This window comes from Nyctereutes procyonoides, unplaced genomic scaffold (genome assembly GCF_905146905.1).
Source record: "Nyctereutes procyonoides isolate TBG_1078 unplaced genomic scaffold, NYPRO_anot_genome, whole genome shotgun sequence".
Classification (NCBI taxonomy): Eukaryota; Metazoa; Chordata; class Mammalia; order Carnivora; family Canidae; genus Nyctereutes; species Nyctereutes procyonoides.
In genome coordinates, this window is record NW_026575043.1 from 7,776,647 (window position 1) to 7,798,776 (window position 22,130).

Sequence of the window (22,130 nt, forward strand, 5' to 3'; positions counted from 1 at the left end):
CCAACCTTTTATTTTCAGGTTGTAGGTGTCCTTCTGTCTAAAATGAGTCTCTTGTAGACAGCAAATAGATGGGTCCTGTTTTTTTATCCAGTCTGAAACTCTGCGCCTTTTGATGGGGTCATTAAGCCCATTCACGTTCAGAGTTACTTGAACTTCTTCTTAAAGGGGAGTTTTAAGAGTCCCCCTTAAAATTTCTTGCAGAGCTGGTTTGGAGGTCACATATTCTTTCAGTTCCTGCCTGTCTTGGAAGCTCTTTACTCTCCTTCCATTTTGAATGAGAGCCTTGCTGGATAAAGTATTCTTGGTTGCATGTTCTTCTCATTTAGGACCCTGAATATATCCTGCCAGCCCTTTCTGGCCTGCCACGTCTCTGTGGAGAGGTCTGCTGTTACCCTAATATTCCTCCCCATGAAAGTCAGGGACTTCTTGTCTCTTGCTGCTTTAAGGATCTTCTCTTTATCTTTGGAATTTGCAAGCTTCACTATTAGATGTCGAGGTGTTGAACGGTTTTTATTGATTTTAGGGGGGGATCTCTCTATTTCCTGGATCTGAATGCCTGTTTCCCTTCCCAGATTGGGAAAGTTTTCAGCTAGGATTTGTTCAAATACATATTCTGGCCCTCTGGCCCTTTCGGCGCCCTCGGGAACCCCAATTAAACGTAGGTTTTTCTTCCTTAGAGTGTCATTTATTTGCCTTAATCTGTCTTCATGGTTCTTTAATTGTTTATCTCTTTTTTCCTCAGTTTCCCTCTTTGCCATTAACTTGTCTTCTATGTCACTCACTCGTTCTTCCACCTCGTTAACCCTCGTCGTTAGGACTTCTAGTTTGGATTGCATCTCATTCAATTGATTTTTAATTTCTGCCTGATTGGATCTAAATTCTGCAGTCATGAAGTCTCGTGAGTCCTTAATGCTTTTTTCTAGAGCCACCAGTAGCTGTAGAATAGTGCTTCTGAATTGGCTTTCTGACATTGAAGTGTAATCCAGATTTTGTAACCCTGTGGGAGAGAGGGCTGTTTCTGATTCTTTCTTTTGAAGTGAGGTTTTCCTTCTAGTCATTTTGCTCAGTGCAGAGTGGCCAAAAACAAGTTGTATTGGAACACGGGGGAGTATCACTGGTCCCTCTAGCTGGTCTTCTGGGGGAGGGGCCTGTTGCGCTGATTTTCAGGTGTTAGCACTTGGGGGAGCTGCTCTGCCCCTGCCTGCTGCAGGGCTCAGCGGGGGTTGTTTACCCCGTGAGGTCTCAGGAGGAACAGTCGCAGTTGCTATGGCAACTCTGGAAGCCTGGATTCAGCCTCCGCAGGAACTACGGGGCTCGGGGCTCTCGGCTCTCCGTCCGCAGGGCCTGGAGGCTCCGGGGCGGGGCCGCTGATCTGCTCAGCTCGGGGCAGGAGCGTCCTCGCTGTCCTGGGCCCTCCCGGCCGCTGCCTGTCCCGGGGGAGGCCGGATCCTGGGCTGTGTCCCGGCGCCCTGTGCTCCGGGGCCTGCGCTGTGGGATTCGCGCTCCCGCCCTGCAGCCCCCTCCCTGGAGCCGCTCCCGAGCCCCTCCGAGCTGCTCCGGTCGGTCCCCGCCGTGCGCGCTGCAGCCCTTAGGGAGCTCGGAGCACTCTCCGGGGGCGCAGGTGTCTGTTAGTGTCCCCGGGAGCCCGAGGGCATCCCCGCCCTCCTGGGTCCTGCTCCAACTCCCTGCGGGCCCCTTTCCGCCCGCCCGGGAAGGTTGGTGCAGCTCCTGCTTCTCCGGGACGGGGCTCTCCTGTCCTGGGGACACTCGCCCCGGCCTCAGCCCGGCTCCTCGCAGGGCCCCTCCCCCTCGGAGGCCTTTTGTTTCTTTATTTCTTTTTCCCCGTCTTCCTACCTTGATAGAAGCGCGGACTCTTCTCACTGTAGCATTCCAGCTGGTCTCTCTTTACATCTCAGGCCGAATTCGTAAATTTTCAGGATGGTTTGAAGGTTATCTAGGTAATTTGGTGGGGACAGGTGATTTGGGGACCCTGCTCTTCCGCCATCTTGCCCCTCCCCCCATTTTTTTTTTTTTCTTTTCATCCCACTGACTACTAAATGAGAGATGGAGGGGATAAATGCTAAGAAAATAAAATTTACATTTTCTCAGCATCTTCAGTCACAGATAAATATTTATTATGTGTGGTCACACTATTAATGTTCTGTTGTCTTGGATTTTTCCATACAAACATATATCACGGACAGCTTTCTGGACTAATAAATATAGTTCTTCCTAAAAGTCATTTTTAATATTTGTTTATTATTTCATGGTCTATAAATACCACAATTTGAATACCCAGACTCCTATTGATGGACATTTAGGTTGTTTCCAATTTTTCACTTTTATACGAAATGCTGTGATGAACATCAATGAAGACGATTTTAATACACACAGTTCACCCCCCAAAAGCTTTCTGATTCCCAATAGCTTGTTTTGTTATATTACCGAGAAAAGAAATTTGCATTTATTCTTCATACATGAGAGTTTGGGAGTAGAATGAATAGGAATTTGACAAGGAATTTATAAATGGCTGTGGGGATGCACAGAAATGGGGCCTGTACACATCCCACCACTTGTCCCTGCCCAAACACTAACACACTGGCAAGATAATGGAGCATGAGGTGGTGATCATTCATGCCTTTCAGAAAATGCTGTTTGCCTGCCACACACGGGGTTTCCACTCTGTCCTTGCCATACTAGACTTCTATGGGCTCTCTTGGTTGCTGACAGGGAGGCAAGAGGGTAAGGCTATGCAGGAGGCATGCTTCTGCCTTCCTATGAGATAATGAACTGGAGGAGGCAGGAGAAACTGGGGCCATCTGAAGAATGGCCAGCAGTCCTATCTAAACCATCCAGAGCGCAGGCTGCCATGGGCAAGTTCTGTTTATCGAGAGCCGCATGTTCTCGATTGCAGGCTACTGCATGGCTTCAATTAGACTTTTTGACTGATGGCCAGTTTAATGAGCCTATTTACAGAGGGTCATTCAACATGGCAATTACACCTATAAATCTATTTGCAGCAGGACTTGAATAACCTTCTGCACATAGCTCTGTATAAAACTGCTGTCTGATTAATTAACATTAATTTCCCCGCCGTATGGAACCAGCTGCAGTTGGTGTGAACGCTTCCAGCTTCTCTCTGCAGGCCCTGTGTGAATGGTAGGGGTTCTCTAGATGGGGGAGCATTTCAGGGGCTGGGGGTGGGGAAGGCTGATCATCATGTATTTGCTATTCCAAAGAAGTTCTTGGTTTTTCTTCTATCCCTCCGTTCTTTCTCTGGGCCGATTTGATTGATGTTTCGGGGCAGTGTCATATATAGGGGGCAAAATTCAATTAATTGGATATGAAATATTTATAACCCTGCTGTATGTGTCTATCAGAGAAGAGCCCTTAATAGATCTTCTCATTAGTATGAGCTGGTGACTCATTTTTCTGCTTTCACAGTCATTTGGAATTAAAATCCAATTAATCTAATATCCCTGTGAATGTTATTAAATTATTGGAAAAACTGCATTTAGGAGATAGGGTGAGGGGAAGAAGCTGGCCTCATGGGCACTCATTTCCTCTCCGCAAAGCACACAATGCTGAAGGGACCAGCCCCCTTCCTTTGGGCTCTTTTAGCATTTGGGTTGTGTCTACACTTGGCAAATAAAGCACAGGATTATGAATCAGGGGCTTTTAGCTGCCAATATGGATACTGCCAAAGCTCATACCACCACCATCACCACCACTAGAAACCAGGTTCTGAAACTGCCAAAGCATTTGTAAGATTGTCATTAAGTTAAAAGGTAAGATTTTGCACTGTTTTAAGTAGCTCTAGAGGAATCTCTTTATGGTGGAAGCAGTATGGAGAATAAAGAGTAATCAGAAGCTCCCAGGGTCTAGAATACTGGGTTTTATGAGTTCTTAATCTGGGTACCTTGTAAAAAAGTAATAGCAGTCTATGATTTCATAGGAATGGCAAGTAGAACAAAAAGACACTTCCTAGTATTTCAAAAAACAAGGACCATTGTTATTAACATAGCTCCATGTCATGTGACATTTTGTTTGTCCAGTGGTTGTGGGGATGCTTGAAATTTATGCATTTTTTTGGGAAGGGGAAGAGGAGAAGATGCTGCAACAATGGGTGAGCAGGAACTTTGGCAACTGATGGATACTATGAAATTTTCATGCATTATTTGGAGGTTGCAAAACCCAAACTTTAGTTATCACTGTGACAGAATTCTAGGCTTTCAAATTCCTTCCTACTTGTTCCATCCAATGTTGAAATTGGATAAACATTGAGTTCCTAGTACATGCCAGGCACTGTGCCAGGTGTTACAGTGCTGTATTACTTACACATATTTATAACCAGAAATGTTCCCCAAAAGATGTGGTGATGCAAAAGAATTGGTCCCTGACTTCAGAAGCTTCTAGATAATTTAAAGTATGATGAGTTAAAAGACTTTGCTAGAAGAGCACAATAAAGAGACCTGGTCAGAAAGAGTTTTCTGGAGGTGGTGAGTGACTGAATATGTTCTGAACTATCAATAGCTTTCTGTAGTATCTTGTTGCTTTCCTACACTATAAATTGAGGGATAGGACGGTTTCTTACCTTTCTTACTGCATCTCATCTGAAGTAAGCCCTCTGCTAAAGAATAAGGTGGACACTAGGGACACCTGGGTGGCTTAGTGGTTGAGTGTCTGCCTTTGGCTCAGGTCATGATCCTGGGGTCCTGGGATCGAGTCCTACATCAGGCTCCCCACAAGGAGCCTGATTCTCCCTCTGCCTGTGTCTCTGCCTCTGTCTCTCATGAATAAATAAAAAATTTTTAAAAAAGAATTCAGTGGACACTTTTACAATTTATTGAAGGAAAGTTTACCTAGCATTTAATTTCTGTAACAAATACTTTTCCAAATGTAACTTATTCCATGGTTTTTCATTTCCTCTTTGTTCTTAGTTCTCAAAAATGGCTTCTCAGATTATAAATGTCACTGGTGGGAGTGTAAATTCATACAACCTCTATGGAGGGCAATTTAGCCCTATCTATTACAATTTATGAATGCATTTACCTTTTTGATTCAACAATTGCATTTTGGGGAGTTATTCTATAGATAAATGTGCACATATGTGAAATTATATATATACAAAGTTATTCATTATATTAATGTTTTTAGTAGCAAAAGGTTAGAAACAAGCCAGATGTCTACCATTAAGGGATTAAATAAATTATGGTACATCCATACAACAAAATATTATACAGTTACAAAAAAAAGGAGAATGTTCTTTTATGTACTGATATGAAAAGGTCTTTGAGATACATTAAGTGAAAATGCAAAGTTCAGAACAGAATGTATTGTAAACTACCTTTTGTGTTAAAAGAAGGAGGAAAGAAATTTTCTGATTGCACAGGTACAAAGATTTTGAGAGAAAAACTGGTAGGTTTCTCTGGGTGATAATGTGGAATTAGGCAGAGGTTAAAGAAGAGAAACACTCAACTATACTTCAATTAAAGAAAAAAAAAAGATGAGAAATGTTTTTCATTCTTTTTTTTTTTTTTTGTACTTCAAAGTTTTACTTAAAAGTTAACAGACCGGGGACACCTGGGTGGCTCAGGGGTTGGGCGCCTGCCTTCAGCTCAGGTCATGATCCCAGGATCCAGGATCGAGTCCCGCATTGGGCTTCCTGCAAGGAGCCTGCTTCTCCCTCTGCCTATGTCACTGCCTCTGTCTCTCATGTCTGTGTCTCTCATGAATAAATAAATAAATCTTTAAAATAATAAATAAAAGTTAACAGACTGTAAAGTTGACTCTTGGGGTATATAGGTCCATGGATTTTATTTATTTATTAAAATTTTTTTTTTACTTATTCATGAGACACACACACACACACACACACAGAGGCAGAGACATAGGTGGAGGGAGAAGCAGGCTCCATGCAGGGAGCTGGATGTAGGACTCGATCCCAGGACCCCAGGATAATAACCTGAGCAGATGGCAGACACGCAACTGCTGAGCCACACAGGTGTCCCGGTCCATGAATTTTAATACATGGGATCATCATGAAACTACCACCATAGTAAGGATACAGAATAGTTTTATCCTCTCTCAGAATTTCCTCTGTAGTTACACTCAGTGCCCCCAACAACTGGCAACTACTGATCAGTTATCCATCACTATAGTTTTGTCTTTGAGAATATCTTATAAATGGAATATTACACATAATCTTCTGAGACAGCAGAAATATAGACAACTATTTTATTAGCAGGAGGCCTTTGAGATTCAAGCTGTTGTGTGTATAAACAGTATGTCCTATTTGTTACTGAGTAGTTATTTCATGAGATGTTCCATAGTTTATCCATTCACCTGTTGAAAGATGTTTGTTTGGCTTATTTCCATTTTTGGCAATTGTGAATGAAGTTGCTATAAACATGTACATAGGTGTTTTGTAGGAACGAGTTTTCATTTCTGTAGGGTAAAAACCCAGAGGTTGAGTTGCTAGGTTGTGTGGCAAGTGTATATAAACATTTAAAGAGACTGGCAAACTCTCTTCCAAAATGGCTGTCCTTTTTTCCATTCCCTCCAATGATGTATGAACATTCCAGTTGCTTCACATCCTCAACAGTGCTTAGTATGGTCAGTTACTTCAAACTTTAGCAATTTTAATAGGTCATTTTGGTTTTAATTTGAATTTTCCTTGTGGACTATGAGGTGCTTATTTGCCATTTTTAGGTCCTTTGCCATTCTTATTTCTTATATCCTTGGTGAAGTGTCTATTATCTATATCTATAGCTTTAAACACTGTGAATGTATTACTTGAGAATTAATTTTTTAAGATAGTTGCCTTATCTTTAAGGCACCCAAGGCCTATATTCCTTTTTGAGAAGAGATTCTGAGCATGGTAAATAACTGCATAATGACCTGGCATTTTTTTCATTTTGAAAATGAGGGTGATAATCTTTAATCCACTGACAAAGAGATGCCTCTCTGTTCACTTACCTTTGCCATGATTACATAGCCTTCCCTTGGTCCCATAGTTGTTGATCCAAGAGCTAAAACCAAAACTTAAATCTTGGGTTCTGATACCCTGGTCAGGACACAGACCCTGTGAACTTTCTTGCTTCTGATTGTGGTGCCAAAACCCTTAGAGGAGTGGAGCTTTGGTCCAGATACATGTAGCCATTATTTTGTTTATTTGTTTCTGGGTGTTAAATTCACACTTGGCAGAGGTTTATGTAAACAAACCAACCTACTGTTTCATGCTGCCACTAGAAATTTGGAATGACTTTTGGGGGACCCGAGGACCCTCTCTGGAGCCATTATTCCTCTGTTTTACTGGTGGGAGCATGGAGTCCTATTTGTCATAAGTCTATTTGGCAGGAAAATCTGTCACCAGCACTTAAATAGGGAGAAAATGAACTCACAGCCTCCCAGTGGCCCAACAGTTTAATTCAAATCAGCAAACATTTCGAACTCTTACTTTATGCCTGGTCTACGCTAGAAATCATCTCTGGTCCTAAGAATTCATCCAAAGTAGCATGTATTATAAGGAGCATCATGGAGATAGCCCCAGAGGCATAAAGAAGGGCTCCATCCTCATCATATAGATCAGAAAGCTGAGGCCCGGAGAAGACACGTGGGATACCTGGGATTTAAAAACCAGGTCTACCAGACTCAGAAGCTCCTGTTCTTTCTCATGCACCAGTAATTTATTTTGTCACCAAGATTTTTGTGCTTATTCACAAACATACAACTTTATTTGCCACATTCAGGGGAAACTGAGGCATTACCCTTGAAGCTGCTAAAATACAGGATATCTTAAAAAGTATAGAAGCAAATATCCCCATCCCACTTAGAATAAACTTTAGTTAATTAAGTCTCAATATCTGTGAAATGAAAAAACATAAGCCTATCACACTAAGGCCATAAATCAATCCTAAGTGGCTAAGCAGCTTCCCACAGAGAGTATGTCCCAATGGCCAAGAAACAATGCCACTTCCCTAGTGGGCTCTGCTAGGTGGGAAAAGTACCAGCTTACTGCTAAAGCTGCTTTATAGGAAGGATTTTCATAAACTGTGTAAGCTGAAATTTAATTTAATATTTAATAACCTGTGATGGACCTTACAACAAGGAGGCAGTAAGTCCCAGGTGCCCCTGAGAACTTGGTTAAACAGGACATTAGTGTTTGGTTAGCAGCTTTGAAGCTCCACAGTGTCACCATACCCTGTCCTCTCTACTGGCAGCCCCAAGCTCAGCTTTCACACTTCTTCCCAGAAACAGGCAACATCCAAGAAGCAAAGACTTTACTCATTCCAGCCAGGTCTTTCAAATGCTGACATTTTTCATCACCATCTGAGTTTGAATCTATTTCAAAGCATGCTAATGTTAGGTTTTTGGGTTTTGCTTCTTAAAGGAATTTTAGTAGCTCTAATGTCACATTAGATTAAGAGACCATAGGTTTTGTGATTTATCACTAACATTCCTACCAATAATAGTGAGAACTGCATATTTATACGAATGAAACAAAGGCATAGGTGAGAAAGAGAAAAGACATCGCCATGTACCACAAACATGCTGAATTTTCAATGTAAGCCAAATTTGAAAGTCAAGATATCTGGTGAAAAACCCCTCTTCCCACCACAATCTTGATCACCACCAAATGACAACAAAGCCATCTGAGAGAGGCCAGCTTCTACCACTGGCCTATATATGGAATGAAGCAAAATTTGTCCCTCTTCATTTAACAGACTCACTATACTTTATATAAACTCCTTTCAGGCATTTTTAAAGAGAAAAACATTTGGAAGCCTATCACACTTGGGGAAAAAGAATACAAAATTTTCTCATTCTGTGGTCCTTTTGAAGGACATGATGCAAGTATGTATATTGGAGAACGATGACAAAGAATGGTATAGTCATGGTAAGGAAAAATATATGATTTTTTTTTCATTTAAAGTGGTCATTAAGTCCATAACCAATATGAACCATCACTGTTAAGGAGCTCCTTTTTCTCTTAATGGTCTTTTATGTTGACAGTAGTATTTGCTTGGGTAGTTACTAAAGTTTTGTGTGATTTAACTAGGTTTCACTATATTTGTGCTGTTTTAATGTAAGGTATGAGACCAAAGGATCTCTTCCCTTTAAGGAAAACAGCAATTTGGTAGGTACACACTTCGGACTGTGGGGACTGAGGGCTTTCCCAGTACCTTGTAGAAGGCATGATGGCATGACCTGAGATTAATGATATCTCTATCCCAAGTAAAAATAAATCTGATATTTACTCTAGAAAATAGAGTTCTATTTACTGAGAAAGGATTAGGCACATATTTCTAAAGCCTGGTCTTTAGGGCAAAAGCTATTGAAGCTAAGGATGGATTCAAAGTTAATTTGAAAAACATGGCTTTGTTCTAAGCACAGTAGCTAAAAACTTAATAAAGTCTTCTCCTGGCATATATGCCCATGATTTATTTAATATCCATGTAATTAATGTCTTCTCCACCTTTCCTTTGTGGACACTGTCATTCACAATCACACTTGAAACCCTACCAAAGACTTTGGCATCTGCTGGCCAGTGGGCTTTCTAAACTGGGACCAGAGTAGGGCTTCACTTTTCCCCAGTTTGCTCAGGCAGGGGGTGGTGGTGGGGAATGACAGCAGCCCACCCACTGTGGCAATGTCCTCTCTGCTAAATGCAGTTTGTTCTACTCTCAGGGCTTTGGGGCTCAGAGGAGGATCCATCACCCCAATGCCCTAAGACCAGGACATCTTCACTCAGAGGCCCAGCTGGGGAGAGTTTCTCAAATCTCTGTGGCCAATAATACACTTTAAGAACCTCCTTCCCCACCCCCCCCCAAAAAAAGGAAGAGCTGATATGAACTTAAACACCACTTTTAAAAAAAAATGTCTGTCAGCACTAATACCAGCTTGTATTCTAAAGATTTGAGAGAAATGAGTGGGGAGAAAAAGAGTGGAGGCCCGCACACACACGCATGAGTGGGGAGAGGGGCAAGGGGGAAGGGGAGAGAGAATCTCCAAGCAGACTCCCTGCTTAGCACAGAGCCCAAGACCCTGAGATCATGACCTGAGCCAGAACCAAGAGTCACTGCTTAACCGACTGAGCAACCCTGGAGCCCCAAACACCACTTCTATAACATCTAAAGTCTTCCATAGGGATCCCTGGGTAGCTCAGTGGTTTAGCGCCTGACTTCAGCCCAGGGCGTGGTCCTGGGGTCGTGGGATCGAGTCCCACGTCGGGCTCCTTGCATGGAGCCTGCTTCTCCCTCTGCGCCTCTCTCTCTCTCTGTCTCTCATTAATAAATAAATAAAATATTTACAAAAAAAAAGTTCCATAGATGACAAAAGTGTTCAGGAGAAAAGATACGGAGATGCCAAGGAAACCCTTACTTAGCATTTTAATAAATTGACAACTGAGGGATGTTGTGCCCAATGTGGTAGAAAGGGTATGTAGGCTAACAGCTTTTGAGCGATATCTGAGAGGTTGGCATGCTGAACCATCTTCAGACCCACCTTGAGGGGCATTTCTGTGACACAGGAGCATGTGCTTTCATAGCTACTGGGACTGCTGGCTCTTCTTGCTGAGGCCAGCAGGTAAAGGCTGCCTTTCTCTCAGCTTTGGGAATCCTTGAACAGGTCTGCTTTCCTCCTTTGCCAACAATGCCCCTTCTCACTTTCTCTGAAATAATGCGGTCCTTTCTTGGTGTCTGCCCTGCCTCTCAGCTCCCAAAAATGGCCTTGGGAATTATCTGGCTCTAGCACTCTTTTCCTGCCTCTTCTGGTTACTATTCTTCCCTGCTGAAAAAGCAGTTTCCTCTCTGCCCCCAGCCTCCCGCTTGCAACCAAGGCCCAGCACATGGAGGAAGCAGGCCTCCTCTGTAGCTTAACAACACTGCAAAGCATCACCTTGTAGTTGTAAAATGCTTCTGGTGATCCACTTTTTAATGCTATTTATGAATGTTAATTTATATGATCATGGAGATTTAGGTCAAAAAATTACTTTTATGTTTCATTTGATAGAGAGATGAATAAAAAAGAAACTTCATCATGATCAATGAAACACACCAGTCTATTATGTATAAAAAGTAGGGTCCTATCTGGCATAGGTTTTTCTTTATAACTTGCTTTTACACATAACAATGTATGTTTTTGTTTCATATAATTAGGTGTATCAGCTATCCATTGCCATGTAACAAATTAGCCCAAAACTTGGCAGCTTTAAACAATAAGCATTTGTTTCCTCACACGGTATCTGAGGGTCAGAAGCACCCCTTCGCTGGGGTTCCAGCTCAGGGTCTGTCGTGAGAGTACAGTGAGGATGCCAGCCAGGGCTGGAGGCGTCAGAAAGTTGACTGGGGCAGAAGATTTGCTTCTAAACCCACGAGGCCTCAGATGTTGCATGTGGTATCTGCACAGGGTTGCTTCCAGACACCACAGCTGGCTTCACCAAGTATGAGGGGACAGAGGCAGCAAAGCTGCAATATCGTTTATAACCTCATCTTAGAGGGCACATGCCATTACTTCAGGAATATTCTACTGATCATATGGACCAATTCCAAGACTGTATGGGTGGAGATTGCATAAGAGCGTGCATACCAGGAGGTGGGGATCATTGCTGGCCATCTTAGAATCTGTAACTGCTGCACACACGTGTGCATGCACATGCACGTTAGTGTGTGTTTTATCTACAGTGACTTTGGTTCAAAGATCTCCCCTCCCTAGCCCAGGTGCAATTTCCTCTTAAAAGCCTCTCCTCAAGCCCCAGTCTGCATTAGGTACCCCTCTTAAGTGTTCTTCAGAACCCCTTTCTCCGGTCAGACACTTTAACAGACAATCTTATAATCATGTGTTGATATGCCTGCCTCTGCTTTCAGACTCTGCTTCTTAAACACGGAGCCCGAGGTCATATTAATGGGCTTGGGGTGGTAGTGCCTGTTCATACTATATGGCCAATACTTTTTGTTGAATGAATGAATGAACATACGAGGGCGCCTCAAGGATCTGCGGCCCACTGGAGCCTGACCAAGACTTTTTGCCCTGCCCACGCTCCTCATCCTCATCACCTTCCCCACAGTTGTGCTGCTGTTGTTTATCTCCCCAGCAGGCTTCCACCGACTAGGGCTCTGCTGTGAGCCCTTCCAGATCCAGAGTGTGCCAGCCAGCACCGCAATTGAGTTTTGTTTTCATTATGCAGGCTTCCTGGGAAGTTTCAAATTAATTTTAATCCTCTCCTCACTTTTAAGGCCTCTAAAAAGAGGTGGTGTTCCCACCTTCGTTGGTAAGCTGGGGCCTATCCCATTCCCTAGGACAGCTTTCAGCCTGGCGAGGGCTGCGTGCCTCTGCCTCCCGGGGCCTCTCCGTGCCAGGCCAGCTTCCAGACTTCCAAGCTGTGGGCAGCTCTCCACCTGGGCCCTGGGAAAGAAGGCCAGTCCACAGCAGCCAGACCCACGGCCACCTGCGCCTGACGGACCTCCGCTTTCAGAACTCACCCCGCAACACAATTATTTATCTTTTGCTTTCAGCCCTTGTTAAAAGTAGACAATATGAAAATAATTATCCTGCTGTGCTTAAAATTTTTTTTACAGTCTGCTTTTGTCGGAAGTAGATTCTATGGCACTGAAAACATAAAAGAGTGCACTTTTTCTTCTTTGGTAAAACAATTTCCAGAAAAAAAAAAAAACACGACAATTTCCACGTTCTTGCCTAGCATCACTTATAGGTTATTCAGGAAGATAAATACAGATAAATGGAAACTACTGAAATTATGTCTACCATTTACTTTGTGTGTACCACGTGCCACGCTCAGTGTCAAGCATTTTTATATACTTGGGTCTCATCTGAACCTCAGTACAACCCTCTGCAGCAGACACAATTGTCCCCATTTTGCAGAGGTTCAAAGTGCTTAAGCAGTTTGCTTGAGGTCACCGATGTGGCACGTGGGAGCTCAGAGAGCTGGTCCTTTGTCTTCGGATTCTAAAGCTGTCAATCTGCAAGAATGTGTGGGCTGCTGTAAATTTATTTTCCCACCGTGTTTGAAGAGTTTAGTGATATGAGAAGCTCTGGCCAGTGAGTCCAAGGAGATACTATGTCCATCAGCTTCTGGGCCTTTAAAGGGAGAGGTGAGCAAAGCAGGCTGGTCAAACCTTCAAAGCCAGACCCTGGGAAGGGCACTTTTGTGATAGGAAGTGGGCACAGTGATGGCACCATCCAGAGACCAAGCCTGAGGAGGAGTGAGGTACCCTTTCTTAGCCTCCCTTCCCTGTGGGAGCCATTATACTACCCCATCCATTGGGACCCTATTTTGCTTTTTTTAAATGATATTGCTGTCCCAACAATATTTCTAGTATTCAGAGACTAGGAGGTACTAGGTAGGGATAGAGGTCATATTGGCTGATGCTACTAACTCTATGACCTGTGAGGAGGTGCCTCAGTTTCCCCAATCAGCAGCTCCCCCCCCCCCAGAACAGAAGATCTGGTGGGCTCTCCAGGTAACCATTGCCAGATTCCCACCATCAGACACACACATAAGAGTCCTAGATTAATCTCAGGCTTGGGCCTCCCATGTGGCAGCTGAGCCATCAGGCTGGCTATGAAACACCTTATTTTATTTTCTGCCTAACATCAGGCTGCAAATGAAAATACCTTTTCAACCCTAGTATTATTACCCCTATGGATGGCACCTTTAATGTGTGCTATTCATTGTTATAATGGCCGCACCTGTGTAGCACGCGCATATTGGAGCTGCAGCAGCTGTGGACTGTAATTGCTAAACATTATTTTCTGTATCTCCCTGAAAGCTTTTGTGCGCGTGCACTAGTGTGTGTGTGTGTGTGTGTGCACGCGTGTATGTCCGTGTGTTTGTTTCATCTGTAATGACTCTGGTCCAAAGAGTCTCTCTCTCTCTCTCTCTTTTTTAAAACACAAGCCTAAATGTAAATACATTTATTTCTAAATGCATGTTTCAGAGAAAGTCAAGTTCACCCCCTGCCCCAAACCCACACACTCAGTAATGAGACTTCAGAGAGCTACTTGGGAGCGTGTGGTCTGTGGAAATGTTCACGCTATCGCCGTGGCTGGGAGCAGTGGTCTTTATGCACGTTGGCACACAGGCTCTGCCGTGATTAATGCATTTGTTCCTTGATATTCAGCCCCTGGGTGTCTGCAGGACAGTGAATCAATTTAGCACTTGCAGGTCCAGATAATCACCAGCACCAAAGATGTTTCTGTACCAGGGACTTCCCAATTCAAAACAAGAATATTTCTAAAAAGGACACTTTTCCCCCCCTACTTCCCCCTTTCCTTCTCTTTGTGCTTTTCCCAGCAGTCACTCAAACCTCCCATGCGATGCTACAACCACTGGAAGGCTGCTAGTCGGCCTTTGCGGTTGTGCTTTTAAAGTCAGCACTGCAGCTAGCAATTTGAGATTTCTGTGGAGGCAGGCATGCTAAGCACCCCCACCCCCTTGCAGGATCCTGCCATCCTCCAGGGAATCTGTCCTGACACACAATCCGAGCATTGGCCTTGCAGGTGATATTTGATGTAGTTATCTCTGCGAGTGTCTGGTGGACGACAAAAAGAACTGCCTGCCACTTGGTGGAAGAAATTTGCCTCCCCTCCTTCCTGTCCACTTACCTCATTCACAAGGATGCTGTGAAACTTCCTGCTGCCTTCCAGCCAGGAGACTGGCATAGAAGAAATTGGGGGGGGGGTTCTAGGGCAGAATTGTTCCTCTGGGATGGGGTGACAGGCCTCTGGACACCTGTCGCCCCCCCCCCAGTTTAGGGAGCAAGGACGATCCATCCGCAGCTTCAGGGACACAGGGCAGGGAGTGAGCATGGACCCCAGCATGGGCCCTCCCCTGGTATAAGTAGGCACAGTGCTTCTGCAGGTGCATGGGGCTGTCAATCACCACCCACTGTGGCCTCACAGACAAGAGTAAACTTCTCAGAAGGATGAGGCCACCTTCCCTGCCAGGTTCTGAATGAGGGAGGATAGGGCCCTACATGCTGAGAGGATGAGAGGAGCAGGGATGCAGGTCCTCTATCCTGTGCTCATTCAGCTGAGAAAGAAAGGTGTTAGACTTGTGGACTTCTTCACATTCGAGATTGACTAATGCAAGGGGACCCACTGAAAGGGCAAAGGAGACATAAATATTTTACAACTGATCAAGATATGACTACTGGTATTTCTTTTCTTTTTCTTTTTTTTGATGCTCAAGATATTACTGACTTTAAAAAAGTAAAATATATTTTCAAAAATTCAAGTTCAAGACCATGTAGTTAGGCCGACTTAAACCCATTTTCGGAAGATAGAAAGAATGAATAAAATAAAACCAAAGAGAAAATCTGGAAGTCCTGTAAGAGTTAAGAAGTCTGCAAAGGATATTTTAAAAATCTGGTAAACTTTGTCAGAGTGATTGATTATTCCTTTGAAGAATCTGCTTAATTTGTGAAATGGGCTTTCTGTTCTATTATGTGTGTGATAAGTGCTTTTATAGGAACTTTTTTTTTGGTATATCAATGTTGTGCAGGCATAATGACAGAAGAGAAGGAAAGCCAAAGCAAAATCCTTCTTTACTAACCCAGTAAATGCGTTTATAAACAGGCTGGGTGTCAAGGTTGTGATGACTGCTTATTGCGCTTTTGTCCAGAAGGTGGCAACATTTCCTCAAGAATCTGTAAGAAACTGTAGCTTCAGAACATGACAATTTATCTCTGGACATTGTGTTTTGTTCTTTCTTCAAAGGCACAGCACAAAACAGGAGGTTCCTCACATCATACTTGCTGCTTATTCTCACCAAATTAAAGGGAAGAACATTGTTTCTCTCTCTCTCCTCTTTCTCTCTGGAGAGCAGATTTAAATTGTCAAGATATTCATGCTGGAATGAGTTGATGCTGAAATAAATTTATATGACAGTTTAGGTGGTTCCTCGTATGTCCCGTGCACCAGAAAAGGGGGGTTTTTTTGGAGAGTGTGTCTGGGTGAAGAGCCACTTACGTTTATAGCAGTTAAGTCAGATGCCGGCTCACAGCCCCACGAACCATTTCTTGCTTTCTGAAAAACCCAAGTGAACCTCAAGATCATTCTTTGCAGTAATCACTCTTTGCTCTATTGGACTGCTTGCCTGTCTCTTAATATTTGTTCCTGCGATAGAGATTCAGGAGCAAACCAGAAAGGTGTGAAGACATTTGTTTGAACTGAGGTAGTAAAATAAAACAATGGACAGGGTGTCCAGGCAAGAACATTTGGAATCCAGCACGCAGTCCAACATCTCACTAGCAAGTTGGGGAGCACTTCCAGGAATTGGGAATGTTGGTGTGTTCTTCTCCACCCACCTTACAACATCTCTGCTACCTCCACTCCCCATTCTTCTTCAATATATTTTAATTTTTGGAAAGCACGGTAACTATAAACACACACATCCAGATACACCAATGGATCTGGCTTAAAGTAACTTTAAAAATTGTATGACTTTGTTTCTGACCAGCTATATATATATATATATATATATATATATATATATATATATACTGCTTTCCTGGTTTGAAAAGAAAGTTAGAGTTAAATATTATTTAGCTATGGAAATTGCTCCAAATTATAGCAACAACAAAAAATAAGATGACCACTTGTAAATGTATTTGGAGTGATTCTCTGTGTTGTATAACTCGTGACCCTGTTCTTCATGTTGGAAGGAGCGACACTATGGCTATTCCCAGGAAATGTCTTATTGGCCAGTTTTACTGTAGTCAATCTCTCTCTCTCTCTCTCTCTCTCTCTCTCTCACACACACACACACACACACACACACGTTTCCAGGAGGATGTGTAGATGTACAATACAGCTCCTTACCTCTGGCTCAAAAATCCCCATTGTAACTCCTAATTCCCATTGGCTAGAAAGTAGGAAGTGGCTTCTCAACCTGTTCAGATGGCTCCAGCCACTCCACATGTTGCACATGGGAGCCTTCCCTCTTTCTTCTCCCAGCCACCTGCAGGGCCACCTCTCCCTTGGACCTTGGGAGTTCTCATCCTGAGGGTATCCTCTCCCTTCATTTCTTTGAGGTCCCTTTTCCTCTCCTTGGCCCCACATTACCAATTATTTCATTCCTGTTTCATCCCTGGGTAGACGGGGAGAGTTCTGATCTGCCCCAGAGGAGGTGTTTGTATGGGACAGCCCAGCCATGGCATGAAGGAAGAGGAGAAGAAGTGTCCTGGCACCTTTGCTCATCAACTGGAAAAAATTTAGAATTTAAAAACGTATGGGTTGGGATCCCTGGGTGGCGCAGCGGATTGGCGCCTGCCTTTGGCCCAGGGCGCGATTCTGGAGACCCCGGATCGAATCCCACATAGGGCTCCCGGTGCATGGAGCCTGCTTCTCCCTCTGCCTATGTCTCTGCCTCTTTCTCTCTCTCTCTCTGTGTGACTATCATAAAATAAATAAAAAAAATAAAAAATAAAAACGTATGGGTTATACATAGATTATAATATACTATAAAACCAATACGACAATATAAAATGCTACTTTTATTAAATGAATGAAAAGAATGGGATTTTATGTTCTTGAAATCAGTAACATTGACTCTTCCCAAGGCTCAGAATCTTCCAGCTAGACATATAACTGATTTAGACTTTTCCTGAAGCTCCTGACCTAAGTTGCAAATTTGCTCATGCTACTTTCCTCTGCCCAAAGAAAATATGACCTCTTTATTATTCTTATCTATCACAAACCCTAGTCTACTAGGTAGTGTGGGAGGGCAGGGGACCCCACCTTGTAGTAAAGTTCCATTAAGCTTTTCTGATGAAGAGATTAAGCTTCTGCCTCTTTGGGTCTCTCAGATTTCCCATCTGTGGCTCTGCTTGTCCCCCAGATGGCATATGGCCTCCTGGAGGTGAGGTCTTCTGTATCTCTACTGTCTTCCAAGATGGAGTGATTGCCTTTCCTGTCTTATGGGTTTGGTGACCGCTGAGGTGTGGCTGGGTACATCCAGCTCCCGGGGTGCTGGTATACTAGTGTCTACAACTGGTTTGGGCCATTTGCCCCTTCTCTTAAAGCCCTCATCTGAGAGCCTTATTACTTCAACCCACCTCTGTTGGTCCCCCTCTGAATTTTTTTAAAACTTATTTATTCATGAGAGACAGAGAGAGAGAGAGAAAGAGAGAAAGAGAGAGAGAGAGAGAGGCTGAGACACAGGCAAAGGGAGAAGCCGGCTCCATGCAGGGAGCCTGACATGGGACTCAATCCCAGGTCTCCAGGATCACACCCTGGGCTGAAGGCTGCACTAAACCGCTGAGGCACCAGGGCTGCCCGGTCCCCCTCTGAATTCTTGCATGAAGCAAAAAGTTCCTCGTCAGTCCCCTTGCACATCAATAGGAAGGGGGAAGTCAGAGAACCCATCATACCATTTCCACTGATGGGATTATTCATTCTGCAGGGCCAAGGGGAAGACTTGTTGTCACTCCCTACTGTACCCTGGGAATATGCCACTAGCCCAGAGTTTGCTGGATCTCCCATACTTTTTCTGGCTATTTCACAAGTTTTATGTCACCCCGAGGATAAGGAGTAGGCCATGAGAATCTTGATGTTGGTACTTGCTTTCTTGGCCTCTCTCGGCTCTTCTCATAATTCCCTCCTAGAAAAGGCAACTTCTAAATGTTTCTTAGATGCTCAGAATCTTGCATCTCTATGTCTTCCTCTATGACACATCCTCTTTCTTTGTGAGGGCAACAAGTGTTAGCAGAAAGGGAATTTTCTCTGTATTGTGGAAGAAAAAAAAAATCTAAGATCTGAGCCCTTAGGCTTGGTTTCTGACATACTAAAGGAAATCAGAAAGTGTGCTTTCTTTCTCTCCCCTCACTACAAAATCTGTTTTTCAACCTATTGTATTTCTCAGCTTTGAATGCCAAAAGCTAAATATAAACACTTATTTCTCTTAGAATTTCTGTTCGAATAATCCTAATGCTTTCTACCCTACCCTTTCCCTTCAATAAGTACTTCCAAATGAGAGAAGGTATGTGTACAGAAACACAAAAGAGAAAAGCACATTAATATTTAGTGCCCCCTTCATACTAATCTCATTCATGCCTGTAAAAGAGACCATCCCCCTTCCCCAAAACTCACTGCAGAGGAAATGCAGCTACTCCTTTCTGGTAGACCTGGTGGTGCAAATACCTCAGCTCATTTCTCAGGGGTGGATGACATTGAAGGGTAACCTGTGGCATATTGTGAGTCTGGGCTTGAGTTTGTTGATTTTTAAAGTTGCTGCCTGCCTTATTCTAGGTCCTTTACAAATGGTGGCCTGTAAATCATTTCTATCCAGTGAATTATTAACCAGTTTACGTGTGCGTCTAAAGGGGACCCATTTCTATCCATGTGATCTATAACTTGCTGCTAAAAATTAGGAAATGTGTGGATGCTTGAAGGAACCAAACTTGGCTACTTAGATTCTCACCAGTTTGGGCTGGCATTTAGAAACTAATTTTTTGGGTCCTGCTGAGCCCAAGACCATCTCCTAAAGAAAAACCTACTGCTCCTCTTTACCTCTAAGGAGATTCCAGCTGGTGGCAGTGGGAGTACCAGCAGCCCATTGGAGCCTCACAACCTCCTCCTGGTACTTTGTGGAGGAGCCCAACTGGAGAGAGAACTTTACCAAGAGAAATCCCCAAAGCCACTAAATGACAAAGAAATACCAGAAGTATTTCTTCATGTAAAATTTCTGTCAGACAAGTCCAGATTGTCTGTAGAATGTGGAGCAATGACCACAAGATACACTGACTCAGGATCATGTCTGCACTTCCACCACCAGCCCAGCTTGTTGTTTGTTTGGACTGAGGTCCCAGTTTAGTTCATTATTGTTGGTTAGTAGGAGATTAAAAACTTGAATTTCAATGGCATGTGTGAGGCTCAGCCTTAGTCAATATTTACACATAATGATAGTTCTCATCAAGGCATAAGGACTTAGATAGCTATGAAATGATTATACATCACAACCCATCTATAAACAGGATTTTAATTATCATCAGCAGCAGCGACAACAAACATTTATTGAGGAGCTACCCTGTGCTGTAATTGAATTAATGAATTTGTTAATCGTTGCTTCCTGTTCCCGTAAACATTTGCTTTAAGTTCAATCTCTGTCAAATCACATCAGCACCAGGCTGAGATACTTTGTCATTTAAGAAGATTAACTGTTTTCTTATAGTATTAAGAGGTTTTTGTGTTTGAGAAGCATCGAGTGCAGTGTGTTTTCAACAATACCAGACTGACAGGGCAGCATCAGAAGTCTCTGCATTGGCAAATGGCAGTCGATGTGGACTCTTCCAGAACCTTCTGTAAATGGGTCCCAGGATATGGAAGCCCCAGTTCCCTGATGGAGTCTCTGAGTGATGAGTGTGTCTGCTTCACCTGTCCTCTTGATCCATGCCTTGTGGTCTTCCTTTGCTGTTTGTCCTCCGTATATCTGTTGCATGGTTCTGTGTAGCTCCAGGGAAACATGATTTTTTTCTGGCTCCAGGCTAGCTCTGTGCAGTAACAGTATTCCCTGGCAAGGCTTCTTCTCTTCCTTCTCAGAGCCCCCTGCTGGCAGACATCTATCTGGTCATCCCTTTGGCCCTTCCAAATATCCTGATGGATTTCAGGCTCCAAGCATCCCAGGATGGCTTGTGTTTGGAGATTCCTGCCATGCTCTTTGTATTACGACTCTTTTATTTCATCTTCCCTCTTCCATGCAATCCACTCCCACTCCAACCCATGTGAACCTCTCGCCAGAATCACTTGAGGGATGGGTGGGAAGGCGCACAGGGGCACTGCCCTGAAACACCCGTGATTGTTTCTCGGTTCTCACACAGCCAGCATCCCTGGAACTGAGACATTTAACTGTGGCTCCTATCTCTCCGTTGGGAACATTTGGTCCTAGCCAGTTCCCAGGACAAAAAGTCAAGGACAACACTTATTGCCTGCTTGTTTATGGGACCGGTGGCACAGGAGAATTTTCTAAGATTTTAGCTTTACTTCCTTTTTTGGGGTCATTTTCACCCTTCCTAGAATTGTCTAACAGAAATTCAGGGTTTGCCTTCTCTTGCCTCAGAAGTGGAAGCTCTTTCTGATTTTTGTAAATGCCAATGCTCAGAGAAGATCAGATATCTCCAGAGAAGGAGGGGAGAGCCAAAGTGCTTTTGAGAACATTGAGAGGGGAGGTGAGAGATCTTCTACCAAGGACTGGAAGCAGATTGGAGGCTGATGGGTTTCAATAGTGGCGGGGAGCAGGGGCAGTCGCCAAAAGGAGGGGTACCGCTCAGATGTCTGCCTGGAACACACATCAGGAAGCATGGGGCTTCCAGTACATCAAAGATTTTCTGAGTCCCATGAGTGGAGCAGAGCAAGTGAGCTGCTGTATCCCAAAGGGCTAGAACCATGGGGACCCCACCATACCTGTGTACTTCAATGTCTCATGACCAGTGGGGCCTCAATAAGGTTCTGTCCTACTTAAGATCCAGTGACTTTTGTGTGGTCCAACTGAATTCATTTCATAATGACTGAATTCCACTTTTCTACTCATCACGGGGCTAGAGCTTAGAATTTGACTTAGGCTGACTAAAAGAAAGATGAAGAAATGCAATTATTTCATGCGCTCTCTGTCCTGGGGGATTGGTTATGGGCTACACTATGTTCAGTCGGTGCATCTCTCAGAGGTGGGTGGGGGTGTTCAGAAATAAAACTACAGCCACTCCACCTCAACACGTTTGATTTTGCATTGTGAGCAATGCCCAGCGGATGACCTCGTGGGACCCTCGGAGCATCAGAATTATCAAATATTAAGAACCTGCACTCTGGATTCCTACTGTAGAATTCCTGATTGTGATGCAAAGTCTAGGTTTGAGGAAAGAAACAGGTTGAATCTGTTGTGATCAGCTGGCTTAGTGGTTTAGCAGGTGGTGAACACAGACGTAGGGCGTAGAGATCGTAAGAAGCAGACCATGTGGGTGAACAATGGTTTGGGTTGTGAAATCAAGTTAGACTTGCCATTTGATGGTCTGGTTTGGGAGTGCACCTTTATTCATTATTCATTAGTATCTCCTGATTTTATGCTGCACTGCAGTGGCTGCCCACGTTGCCCTGAACCACACACAAATTGCTAGAAT

At 43.7% G+C, this 22,130-nt stretch overlaps 1 pseudogene; it reads left to right on the forward strand.

The window, feature by feature from the left end:
• Positions 1 to 21,229, forward strand: part of LOC129507874 (serine/arginine-rich splicing factor 10-like) — a 72,445-nt pseudogene extending 51,216 nt beyond the window's left edge.
• The last annotated feature ends 901 nt before the right edge of the window (positions 21,230 to 22,130 follow it).